Source organism: Armigeres subalbatus, chromosome 3, assembly GCF_024139115.2.
Source record: "Armigeres subalbatus isolate Guangzhou_Male chromosome 3, GZ_Asu_2, whole genome shotgun sequence".
NCBI classification, from domain to species: Eukaryota; Metazoa; Arthropoda; class Insecta; order Diptera; family Culicidae; genus Armigeres; species Armigeres subalbatus.
Window position 1 is genome coordinate 269,075,664 of NC_085141.1, and position 13,564 is coordinate 269,089,227.

A 13,564-nucleotide genomic window follows, 5' to 3' on the forward strand; every position below is an offset into this window, starting at 1 on the left:
CTCAATTTCATCATTAATCAAATCGATTGGTCAATTGATTGGAGATTGTTTAGTTCGATTGGAGAAGAATTATTTCCGATATTAGAGTTAGAAGGAATATCTGAATTCTCCAGCTTCCTTCTATTTTTTCCGCGCTTTGGCAGGACGGTCTTGAAACCTTGTTTCTTAGAAGGAAGTGGAGAATTCAGAGACTCACCCTTCCTCTTGTTTTTATTAATGCTCATTGTTGAGCGTGGAGACGCGACCTTCTAAGATTTTTTTTTCCCAGAACGGTGTCCCTGCAGGATTACCACCGCTTGCCGGAATTTTACTTCCGTAAACGGGTCCAACGTAGAACGAAGGCACGGGTTCAAGCAAAGATCGTAACGGGATCAGTGGGTACAAATAGCGCTAAGAAGCACCGTTGAAATTAAAATAGCTACGGGTAGTATTAAAAACTTCCTTCCGCAAAGAGAGAAATAACCGCACAGCACGAAAGCACGATGCGGTCTGTTGAATAAATGTATCAATAATATCATTGGAGGCCCTCCTTAGCCGGCCGGTAAGACGCGCGGCTACAAAGCAAGACCATGCTGAGGGTGGCTGGGTTCGATTCCCGGTGCCGGTCTAGGCAATTTTCGGATTTGAAATTGTCTCGACTTCCCTGGGCATAAAAGTATCATCGTGCTAGCCTCATGATATACGAATGCAAAAATGGTAACTTGTCTTAGAAACCTCGCAGTTAAAAACTGTGGAAGTGCTTAATGAACAATAATCTGTGAGGCGGCTCTGTCCCAGTATGGGGATGTAATGCCAATAAGAAGAAGAAGATCAATAATATCATACAATTGAATATATATTGTACATTTTTGGATCGTTTTTCCGATCTATGAGCCAAAAAATGTTTTGCCATCTTGGAAGGAATACCTGGAGAAATTTTAGAAGGAATCCTAGAAAAAAATCCCAAAACAAATTTCCAAAGCAGTTCCTGGAGAATTCTAGGAATTCCTTCGAAAATTCCTTTAGGAATATATGGTCTAACTAAAGAAGTTTTCAAAGGAGTTCTTAGAGGAACTCCTAAAGAAATTTCTGGATGAATAATCAAAGGAATTTTCGGAGGATCTAAGGAAGGAATCACTAAAGGAGTGTCCAAATGAATTCTTTCCGGATTGTTTTAAATTATTCCTGGAGGAATATCAAAAGGAACTTCAGGAAGAATGGCTGAAAGAGGATCGTTAAGAATTTTCGAAAAAAAATAAAGGAATTTGTGAAGGATCTGCTAATGGAATTTCCGAAAGAATTACTAAGGGAATTTTCAAAAGAATTTTTGAAGGTATCCTCCAACAAATTCATAAAATAATTTTAGAAGAATTCCTTAAAGGAATTAAGGCACAGTGGGGCAAGTGGATAACGGAAATCGTATAGTTCATGTTCATCAAGTCATAAAATTGATCATATTTATGACATAACGAATCATCTATCCAATCTTAATATGCCTGCGAACAATATTTTTGAAAAATATTTTTAGGATACAAAATATTTAGAAAACCAAAAATTTGTATGAATTTTTCACTTGTTTCACATTCATAGTCGGAAAATTTTCACTTGTCCCACCCGTGGTAAAAAAACAGACAAAGCCATAATTTTCTTCTTCTTTTTTTGCAATTCCTGATCATAATATCTAGTTTACAGTTCGTCTTTCAGTGATAAAACGGCCTACTTTTCCATACAAATTGGTGCTTTAATAACCATTATGCAACTCAAATGGGCTGCATAATAGTAGTTTGTGCAACTAGTTGCAAAAAGATGATTTTTTCAGCACGATTTGTACGTTTATCCAACGAGGCTTGCCGAAGAATATGTGTTCCAAATTTGGCTGAATTCGGCTAACGGAGATCAGAACTTACACTGAGGTGATTGAGAGCTGAACAATGCCCCAGTCCCTCCATAACCTTCCCGTTTTCATAATATCTTCATCTTCTTTAGAAAAAGAATGTGTTCCAAACTTGGTTGAAAACGGTCAAGGGGTTCAAAAGTTATGCTGGAACATACACACAAACATACAAACATTGAGTTATATATAGGGGAAGTGCACCGGTTTTGGCCAACCCTGGAAAATACATATTCTTCCAAAATAATCGATCAGTTGAAAGCAGCGTTGAACCTATCTTTATATATATATATATATATATATATATATATATATATATATATATATATATATATATATATATATATATATATATATATATCTTTTGATGGAATTAATGAAACCCTCACGAATTTTTTTTTGGAGTTATTCGCAAAATTAGCTAAATTAGGAATATGGCCAAAACCGGCACAGTTCCCCTATCAGAACATAAGTGATTAATCATAGATTTAATCACGATAATGGTTTATTTAATCATTACTTATTAATCATAATCATAGAATTTCACATTTAACCATTAATCACTAATATTCATAATAGTTTTGAGTTTTTTCATTTATCATCAATTTTAATCATTGCATATCTCGCTTTTATTCATTAATCTTTAATCATAATCATATAATGTTTATACCTTTTAAACCAATTTGGAATAAAGGTTACTTGATCAGTGTGTCAACATTTAATCACGATCGGTAATCGTTAATCTTACTCCAACGATTTTTTCATTTTTTCATATTCGTTAATCATTGTCAAAAATGAATTTAATCGTTAATCATTATCAGTCATCATTATCAAAAATGAATAAATCATTAATCATAATCTTTAATCATAGAGTTTAATGATTTAATCATAACAAATTTAATCATTCGTTGGAAGCTTTATGCGTTAACGCTATATATCAGATAGATTTATATGCCCCTTCTACCTTTTCACTAAACATCCTTCAAAAATAGAGAATATGTGTACCAAATCTGGTTGGAATCGATCCTGGAGGTTGGGAGTTACACTGAATTTCCCCTTCCCTCTTATCCTCCCTTTTTTCCCAATAACCATTCTTCTCCTTAGGATAGAGAATGTGTGTACCAAAGTTGGTTGAAATCGGTACAGGGGTTCAGAAGTAGCTAGCGAACATACCCCAAGTATCACACGCAACATCTTCCAAAAAGCACCTTGTTTCTATTCAGTTTCATTAAAAGCATTGGCAAAACATCAAAGTACGCAAAAGTTGCATCAAGATGTCAAACACGTTCGAATTGTGATCAATGTTTCATCAACATTTCAATACAGTACGCGTTTGACATTTGGAAACAAGCAACCAAAGAATTCTGCACTGCATGTTGCATACACGAAACAAAATCATTAAGTTGCATATTTTTACCACGTAACTTCGACGCGTCTTTCAAAATTGAATTGTTTGTTTAAAATAAGTTACAGATAAGTTGAATGTATCTTCAATTTGATTTAGCATTGTTCAACGTTTTGACAACTCACATTTTATTCCGGTCATGGTGCAATCAAGTAACAGGAAACTCGAGTACAAAACATTTATAATCGTATGGTTTTTATGGTGAGTCAACATGCAGTTCCTTCGAAGTGTTAAATGGTGCTGAGGTAGAGTGAAGGGCTATCAATCCCAACCATAAATCGAATCCAGTTTTTTTATTTTTATTTTATTTTTTGACGTAAACTACGTCTAAGGGTAAGACAGGGTGTAAAATGAAAATTTCAAAATTGGGGACCGTCACGAAATCATGTAATACAGGGTGTAAAATGAAAATTTCAAAATTGAGGACCGTCACGAAATCATGTAAGATTTGTAACATTAATAGTTCTTTTATCCTTTAATGGATCTTAAAGATTTATATATCAATCAATTCGCAAACTCTCTACCAATTTGCCAATAGTATTGAAATCAACGCTAAACTATTGAAAATTTTAGTTCTTTAATGGATCATGTTTCTTCTGTACAGCGCGCTCCAATTCTTGGTAATTGCCTACTTTTAGGGTATTATCAATTATTGAATTGGGGTGTATGAATGGGGTGGTCCAGCTGCTAGACAGCGGGGTCTTTACTCCCTCTCAGCGTGGGAGGTGCTGCTAAAGCTGGGTAGTAGTGTCGGTGGGATGGTTCCTTCTCTTCTATATAGAGCGGAATAATTCTAGACCAACATTTGAAAAGGGCGTAATAGCCAAAATTTATTCCTTCTGATTCTTCGTCTACATATAAAGCTATATATGTGGACAAAGAATCCGTAGAAATAAATTTTGGCTGTTACGCCCTTTTCAAATGTTGGTCTAGAATTGATTTAGTTTAATATATTTGATTTTACGTAGTTTACGTCGAGACACGACTTGTAAACAACCCCATTTTTTCGGCATTAGTATTTTGCAATATTATTATTTAAATTTTACTGCAATCGAATGATGTTTCCGTAGGCGCTTTTTAGATTGCAATAGAGTTATATTTGATGGCACATGCGGAAAGATGGTTTCTTTCCGATTGCAACACAGTGAAATGTTCAGTAGTGAAACAAATTGTGCTGCTTGGGACATACATACAAACATTTTTGTACGATTTTTGTACGAGGTACGGTGTACGAATCTAAATACAGTAATGACCCGATTTTGTCACTTCCCGATTTTGTCTACCCCCGATTTAATCACGTTTTCGACCCGATTTTATCACGTCCCGATTTTGTCACCCCAAAATTTTTTGAAATTTTTAGTCATTCTTTTTATTTTCGTAAATAATACCGCAAACAACGTTGATTTCCATGAAATAACTTTCACCGCCAGTAGTTTATTATGAATGACTTCTGAGTACCTGGGAAGGATTCTGTAAGCATTTTCGACAAGAAATAACTGGTACCGTTCATGCATTTTGCCTCTCCAAGGCATAAAATGATTTATATTTGTAAAATGAATTAAAAAATTTAAAATATTTTTTTTTCCGATTTTGTCACATACCCTGTTTTATCACCCCAAAATTCACCAGGGGGGTGATAAAATCGGGATATTACTGTATAAATTTTAAACGTGAATCTGTACATTTGTTGGGATCTCAAAACGTTCACTAACTACGTAACGGGAGACCAAGCGTTATGATTCATACAAAAATATCAATTCTTCTATACAAAAAGTATTACGAGGGGCAACGAAGAGTGTCTGAACCTGCCAAAATTTTCGTTACGTAATTTGTGACCGGTCCCTTACAAAACCTTGATCTCGCCTGATTGGTTAAAATTTGGTCACGAAAAAACCCTCTGGCAATAATAGAACAAAACCTGCCAAAGCCGTATTTTCCCCTACATACAAACATTTTATTAAATGCCCCTCCTCGAGTCATTAGTATCTTTCGATGGCTAACTTAGTTAATAAGGGTAACATGATTTCGATTCTACAGTGGAACTGTCGAAGTATTCTTCTAAAATTAGATATTTTCAAATTTTTAGTTAACAAATTACAATGCGATGCTTTTGCTTTATGTGAAACTTGGCTAGCACCAGATGTGAACCTTCATTTTCCTGATTTCAACATAATCCGCCGCGATCGGGCAAATCGATATGGATGGGTGCTTTTAGGGATCAAAAAACAGCACTCATTCTATAGAGTCGATCTTGCGCCAATGTTTGGCACCGAAGCTGTTGCATGTCAGGTGACTATTCGAGGAAAAAGACCTCAGTATCGCCTCGATATATCTTCCTCCAAACACCGCGATATCTCGTAGAGATCTCTCGCACATCTGCTCGGTTATGTCCGAGCCACGGTTGCTCTAAGGAGATTTTAACTCCCACGGAACAGGCTGGGGGGGACTGTACGACGACAACCGACAATAATATACGACCCCTGCGACGACTTTAATATGTCATTTTTGAATACAGGAGAAGTTACACGAGTGACTCCTCAAGCAAGAGATAGCCGTCTATTCTATATCTTTCCATTTGTTCGAGCTCATTATCGTTGGACTGTACTTGGAAGGTGGTCCAAGATCCCCATGGTAGTGATCATTTGCCGATCGAAGTCTCGAATGGACGTAATCAATCTGGCGTAATGTCGATAGAAGCACTTCCACCGCGAGAAGAGTACGAGTTTCTATCACAGTTGATCCTTGACAGTGCTCTTCAGGCACAAAGCCGGCCAGTGCCAGGAGCTTCGGTTCGTAGGAAACCACCCAGTCCGCGGTGGGATGTCGAGTGTACACAACTTTATCGCAAGAAATCCGCCACTTTGAAGAACGATCGAACCGTGTTTTCGAAATTTTTCGAAAACACGGTTCGATCGTTCTTCACAAACGGTACATCGCGCTCGAGATCCAGTTCAAGAAACCGGTCAAAGTAAAGAAACGTGATTATTGGCGCACTTTTGTTGAAGGTTTATCGCGCGAGACTTCAATGAAAACTCTGTGGACCGTGGGGAGAAGAATGCGCAACGCGTCGTCCGTAAATGAAGATCGTGAAAGCTCGTCGCGGTGGATACTTGACTTCGCAAAGAAAGTTTGTCCGGATTCGGTGCCGGTGAAACAAGAGCTACGTGATGCTTTTGCTGACAGGGATGATATGGATCGCCCCTTTTCGATTATTGAATTCTCGCTTGCTCTCCTTTCATGTAACAATTCCGCTCCAGGGATGGATAGAATCAGGTTCAATTTGCTTTAAAACCTCCCAGACGTCGCGAAGAGGCGCTTATTGAGCCTGTTCAACAAGTTTCTGGAGTGCAACATTGTTCCGGATGATTGGAGGCAAGTGAGGGTGATAGCCATCCAGAAGCCCGGAAAACCCGCGTCGGATTATAATTCGTATCGCCCCATCGCGATGCTGTCATGTCTTCGGAAGTTGTTGGAGAAGATGATTCTCTTCCGGCTAGACAAATAGGTTGAATCGAATAGTTTTTTGTCAGATACATAATTTGGTTTCTGCAGGGGCAAAGGAACGAACGACTGTCTTGCGTTGCTTTCTTCAGAAATTAAGCTTACTTTCGTTAAGAAAATTGCAAATGGGCTCAGTTTTTTGCACATTAAAGGGGGCTTTTGATTGCGTTGATGTCTTATCCGACAAACTCCACTCGTGTGGACTTTCACCAATTTTAAATAATTATTTGTACAATTTGTTGTCAGAGAAGCGTATAAGTTTTTCTCATGGTGACTCGGCAACTTCACGAATTAGCTACATGTGTCTCTCCCAGGGTTCATGTTTAAGTCCCCTTCTTTACAATTTTTACGTCAGAGACATTGACGAATGTCTCATGCCAAATTGCTCGTTAATGCAGCTTGCAGACGATTGTGTTGTATCCGTTTCGGGGCCAACCGCAGTTGATCTGCAAGGACCGTTGCAAGATACTCTGGACAATTTGTCCGTTTGGGCTACGAAGCTGGGTATCGAATTCTTTCCGGAGAAAACTGAGATGGTTGTCTTTTCAAAAAAACATAAGCAAGGAAAGTTCCCGCTCCAAATGATGGGTAAGACAATCAATCATAGCATGTCTTCTAAATACCTCGGGGTCTGGTTCGACTCGAAATGTACCTTCGGGAAGCACACACAAAAATGCCAGAAACGAATCAACTTCATGCGATCAATAACCGGAACATGGTGGGGTGCGCATATCGAAGATCTTATGACGTTGTATAGAACAACCATTTTGTCGGTCCTCGAATACGGTAGTTTCTGCTTCCAGTCCGCGGCTAAAACACACATGCTGAAGCTTCAACGGATTCAGTACCGCTGTCTCCGTATCGCGTTAGGATATATGAATTCGACACATACAATGAGCTTGGAAGTACTTGCGGGAGTACTGCCACTAACAGATCGTTTCGCGGAATTATCGCTCCGGTTCCTCATCCGCTGTGAGGTTCTCAATCCATTGGTCATTGACAACTTCGAGAAGCTGCTCGAACAAAACCCTCAATCTCGATTCATGAGTATTTACCACTGGTACATGACGCTGGAGGTAAGCCCATCTTTGGTTGACACCAATCCTTCTAACTTCTTAGACTCTTACAGTTTCTCTGTTACTTTTGATCTGTCCATGAAGCAGGAGGTTCATGGAATACCAGACTTCCTTTGTGCGAAGGTCATACCTCCATTATTTGCAAGCAAATACGGGCACGCCAGTGAGGAGAGAAGCTTTTTCACAGACGGGTAAAAAATGGATGACATGACTCCACTGGTTTCGGTGTTTTCAACGTTTTCCATAGCGCCTACTTTAAGCTCAAAGAGCCTTGTTCCCCCTAGTAACATTTTGGTTTTATGCTGGTTTTATAACACTCTTGAAGAGTAATTTATGGTCTTCAAGAGAGTCATAAAACTTAAAATGTTACTTGGGCCGTGTATACTGCTGAGCTAGCAGCTATACACTATTCACTCGAGCAAATCGCATCCACTTTTTCATCTTCACCGTCAGTCTAAGTTCCTTGGAGGCTGTTCGGTCAATGAAACCGGTAAAGCACTCAGCGTATCTTCTGAATGGGATACGGAAAGCTTTAAGTGCCTTATCACAACGGTCTTACACAATCACCATGGCTTGGGTCCCTTCTCACTGCTCGATCCCGGGAAATGAGAAAGCGGACTCTTTGGCTAAGGTGGGCGCTATGGAAGGTGATATTTACGATCGGAAAATCACTTTCGATGAATTTTTCACATTAGTTCGTTGGGGAGTTGGGTAGATGACTGTATTCAATTCGCCCGCAGGTGTCGAAGCGTCCATGGTTCAAAAAATTGAATATGGGACGAGACTTCATTCGAACCATGTGTCGTCTAATGTCCAATCACTACACTCTAAATGCACATCTTTTCAGAGTGGGGCTCTCGGAAGGAAATCTCTGTGTTTGCGGCGAGGATTATCAGGACATCGATCATGTCGTGTGGGCGTGCGAGGAGCATCGTGGCCCCAGATCTGCGCTAACTGAACATCTCCGGGTCCGAGGAAAACAACCAAAGCCTATTAGGGAAGTGTTGTCGGGCCTTGATCTCGAGTACATGTCCCTGGTCCACCAATTTTTGAAAGTTGCTGATGTAAAACTGAAATCATTGTCTGCTTATTCCCTTGTCTGTCGTACCCCATATCGAATGTCTTCCTCTTGTTGTACATTTCAATGTCTGTCGTTAATCCCACCCGTATGTCTTTCTCTCGTCGTTGTCTTAACAATTTTTAAACATTTAAACTTGACGTGATAAATATTTTTTATTTTACATACCCGCGCGTTCTCCTCGCGTTCAACTTTACCTCGCCGTGCTTATCTTTTAAATATTTTGACCTGACCCGCGCGCATTTCGCGTTTAATTGTGCCATGAAGTGTGGAATAAGAAATTGTGCGCAAAGTGACAATCACTTTTTATGGCGCTGTTATGGATCCTGCAAACGCACCTTTCATGCAGCATGCATAGGCGTCCAAAGGAGTCACGAAGAAGTGCTACGCACTTTTATGCTGCCTCTCTGTAATGATTGCCAAGAAAAGTTCGCGCAAGAACTCAATCTAAATAAATTATCAATGTCTCTGAAAAACATTTCTGAGAACATTGAACACACATTAGTGGCAAATCATAAGGTGCTCACAAATGTTGAGACGTTGAACAACACACACGATGAGGCGATTGCTCACGTCGAAACAATGCTTACCAACATTGAGCGGGGCGTCATCAATGCCACCAACAACAACAGAGCATACGCTACAGAAATTAAAAACAAGCTATCAGCATTTTTGGACACACCTTCTCCGGACGACCTCATAGTAGAAAAGGCGGTTAAATCAGCTACAGCAGCAGCAGTGGAGGCGATGGAAACAACAACAATTTCAATGGGCCTTATTCCACAACTAATAAATGACCTCAGAAGCGACCTGGTGCCATCTTCCCTAGTCTTCACTGAATCAAAAAAATTGGATGAATTATTGGATGAAGTGAAACATGTTTCTGCTGCTGTTTCCAACTTAAGTAACAGTGCAGAAATAAATTTACCTCCTTTACACAACACTTTGGCAGATGAGCTATATGACCTTTCGACTACTGAGCTGTCTCAACAACAACAAGAACTGCATCAACACCAACAACATCAACAACAAGAACAGCAACAACAATCTTTCCAAGACTCCAATGAACGGCAAAAGGCATCAGAACATCTACAACAACAACAAAATCAACAATCCCAGGAAGACGTGACCAATAATGCAATCATGGACCTGTTTGCTGAGCGTCGAGCCAAATTCTCTAAATTGAGCAACGAAGCTCAATCGAAAAAAGACCTTTCCTCCGCTGGTTGGCGAATGCTGGGAAATAAATGGTATTGGAGGCCAGACTGGTCGACATACGACAAGAAGCTGAATAGGCAAAAGCTTCAAGAAAAAGCCGTTGATAAGGCTAGACAATGAATGAAACGAAGAAAACAACAATCCGTTCGTATTAGCAACAAACCACCTGCAACTTTCAAAGATCATACTCAAGGACACATGGGTAAAGACAAGGAACTACTTGCTATTGCTAAAGTTAAATTTGCCGGTCCACCCTCTATCACCGACCATCCTATCCCTGGTCTATCGGTCCCAAAACTAATTAATTTTAGAAAGGGTGAAACTATCAACCCATATCGAGCAGAACCACCTATTCAAAAAGAACAACATCAACCAGAAAACTATCAACAGTCACAAAGCCAACAACAACAGCAACAGCCAGCACAACTTTCTTGCAGCAGTGAAAGCCGACTTCAAATGGATATCGAGCACCCTCCTCTGCTGGACACAATGCGACCACCTATAGTAAGACTCACAGAGCAATCTGCGTCTGGTGATCGACGTTTTTTAAAAGCACGACTACGGGACCCAAAAATTATGGACATTGTGCGTATGTTCCTGTCATACTTGCACGACCAGCCACCTACAGTATGCATTCGTGGAACCACCAAAACCAGCGCCACTGCAATGCTATAGCAATGACGCACTCTCCGGAAGTAACATTAACAAGTGAAGATAACACGCTACATGAAACATCAGAAGAGGTAAATATTTCGTCGACCGTCATACTTCCAAAAACTTCTTCTCAGAAACAGAATTCGACTGAAGTTCTAATTTATTGTCAGAATTTCAATCGAATGAAAAGCCCAGCCAAAATGAAGGATATATTTAAAAATTTATTAAGCTCATCCTTTTCGATTATTCTGGCAACTGAAACAAGCTGGGATGAAAGCGTTAGGAGTGAAGAAATTTTTGGAAGTAACTTTAATGTATTTAGAGATGACATGAGTTTTCTAAAGTCTCAGAAAAAGTCCGGTGGTGGTGTTCTAATAGCTTTTTCAGCAAACTTTAATTCAGAAATCATCACAACAAATAAATTCAATGAATTTGAGCATGTCTGGGTAAAAACCCATATAGCTGGAGAAATGCATATATTCGCATCAGTATATTTCCCACCTAATCATGCTTGTAAGCACAACTATGAATCTTTTTTTGAGTGCGCTGAACAAATACTATCAGAACATCCACCGGAGGTTAAAGTTCACATCTATGGGGACTTCAACCAACGCAATGCTGACTTTATTCTAGACTCAGAAAACGAATGTATCCTACTGCCAGTCGTTGGGGATAACGAAACTTTGCAATTAATTTTTGACAAGTCTGCAAGTTTAGGATTGAACCAAATTAATCACATAAAAAACAATCAAAATTGCTATTTGGACCTCTTGCTGACAAATATCTATGAAGATTTTTGTGTAACAGAATCTATCAATCCATTGTGGAAAAATGAAGCGTTCCACACTGCAATCGAATACTCGTTATTCATCCATGAACAACAAAGACCCAACGATTGTGAGTATGAGGATGTCTTTGAATACAATTTAGCGAACTATGAAAATATTCGAGGTAGGTTAAGTAGTGTAAACTGGCAAATAGTTTTAAGAAATGAAGAAAATGTCGAAGCATCTGTTAACACAATCTCGCAAGAAACTCCACTAAAACGAAAACGACGTCATAACAATAATAAAGACCCAATTTGGTATAACTGGCAAATCAAGAATTTAAGAAATCGCAAGCAAAAAGCACACAAAATTTACAAAAGTCATAACAGTAATGAAAATTTAGTATATTACTTGGACGTATGCGATCAATTGAATTACGCTATCAGTAACGCATTGGAAGATTACAATTCAAAAACTGAGAGCGAAATAAAGTCCTGTCCAAAGAACTTCTTTAATTACGTAAAAACAAAACTGAAATCTAATAACTTTCCATCAATTATGCATCTTGACGAAAACGCGGGGGATAGCTCGGAAAAGAACTGTAATCTTTTTGCAGATTTTTTCCAGGAAACCTATTCTACATTTTCTGAAAATGATCGTGACCGCGACTATTTTGCATTTTTTCCAGAATTTTTAAATGATATTGGAGTGAATCAACTTCATGTCCATGACATTTTTCAGGCCCTACGTAATTTAGATGCTTCGAAAGGTCCTGGTCCTGATGGAATCCCTCCTATATTTATGAAAACCCTAGCAGTGGAACTAACCACTCCATTATTTTGGCTATTTAATATGTCACTAGAATCAGGAAAATTCCCAAATATATGGAAAAACTCATTTTTGATACCCATTTCCAAATCTGGAAAAAAATCAGACATACGTAGTACATTCAAAGTTAATTGCCTATATGCCGGGTATTAAGCCACCCGGAGTGGAAATTAATTACTATGTCTGAGAAACTTGATTATGCATATGTACAACATGTGATAGATTTAGTTCGGAAAAGGTATTGGAGGGTAACCGCCCCTTCGGTGGGGTTTGATCCCACGACCCCAGTTCGCATGACAGGTGCTTTCCCTACTAAGCTACGAAGGACCTCCGTCGTCCACCGCAGCTTAGCGGGTACTGATGAAACTGTAATTCGGTTTTTTACTTGTTTGAATAAACGAAAAATTATTCAAACAAGTAAAAAACCGAATTACAGACGCACAACATGGCTTCTGTAAAGGGCGTTCAAGTTCAACTAATCTTCTTGAATTTGTTGACTATACCCTGAATGCAATGGATAAAGGAAACCATGTAGAAGCTCTTTATACTGACTTCAGTAAAGCATTTGATCGCATAGATATACCCATGCTTCTATTCAAATTGAAAAAAGCCGGGACTACTCAAATGGCTTGAATCCTACTTAACTGATCGCCAATTGATTATAAAATTTAACAACAATAGATCAAAACCCATTCAAGCCACTTCCGGTGTCCCCCAGGGCTCTCATTTGGGGCCTCTATTATTCATAATATATGTAAACGACATTTCCTTCATTCTTGACAAACTTAAAGTGTTAATCTATGCAGATGACATGAAGCTCTTTTTGGAAATAGGGAATACAAATGACCTCAACATATTCCAGAACGAAATATGCACATTCTACGAATGGTGCAACAAAAGCCTATTGCAACTGAATGTAAAAAAATGTAACCTTATATCATTCAGCAGAAATAGAACAGCTACAAATCTCTCAATTACATTAGGAAACCAGGTTGTAGAGAAATGCGATAGAGTTAGGGATTTAGGAATTATCTTAGACTCCAAACTAACATTCATCGACCATTACAACACCATTATTCATAAAGCAAATAATATGATGGGTTTTATAAAACGTTTCTGCTATAACTTTCATGACCCATACACAATTAAAACATTATATATTGCTTA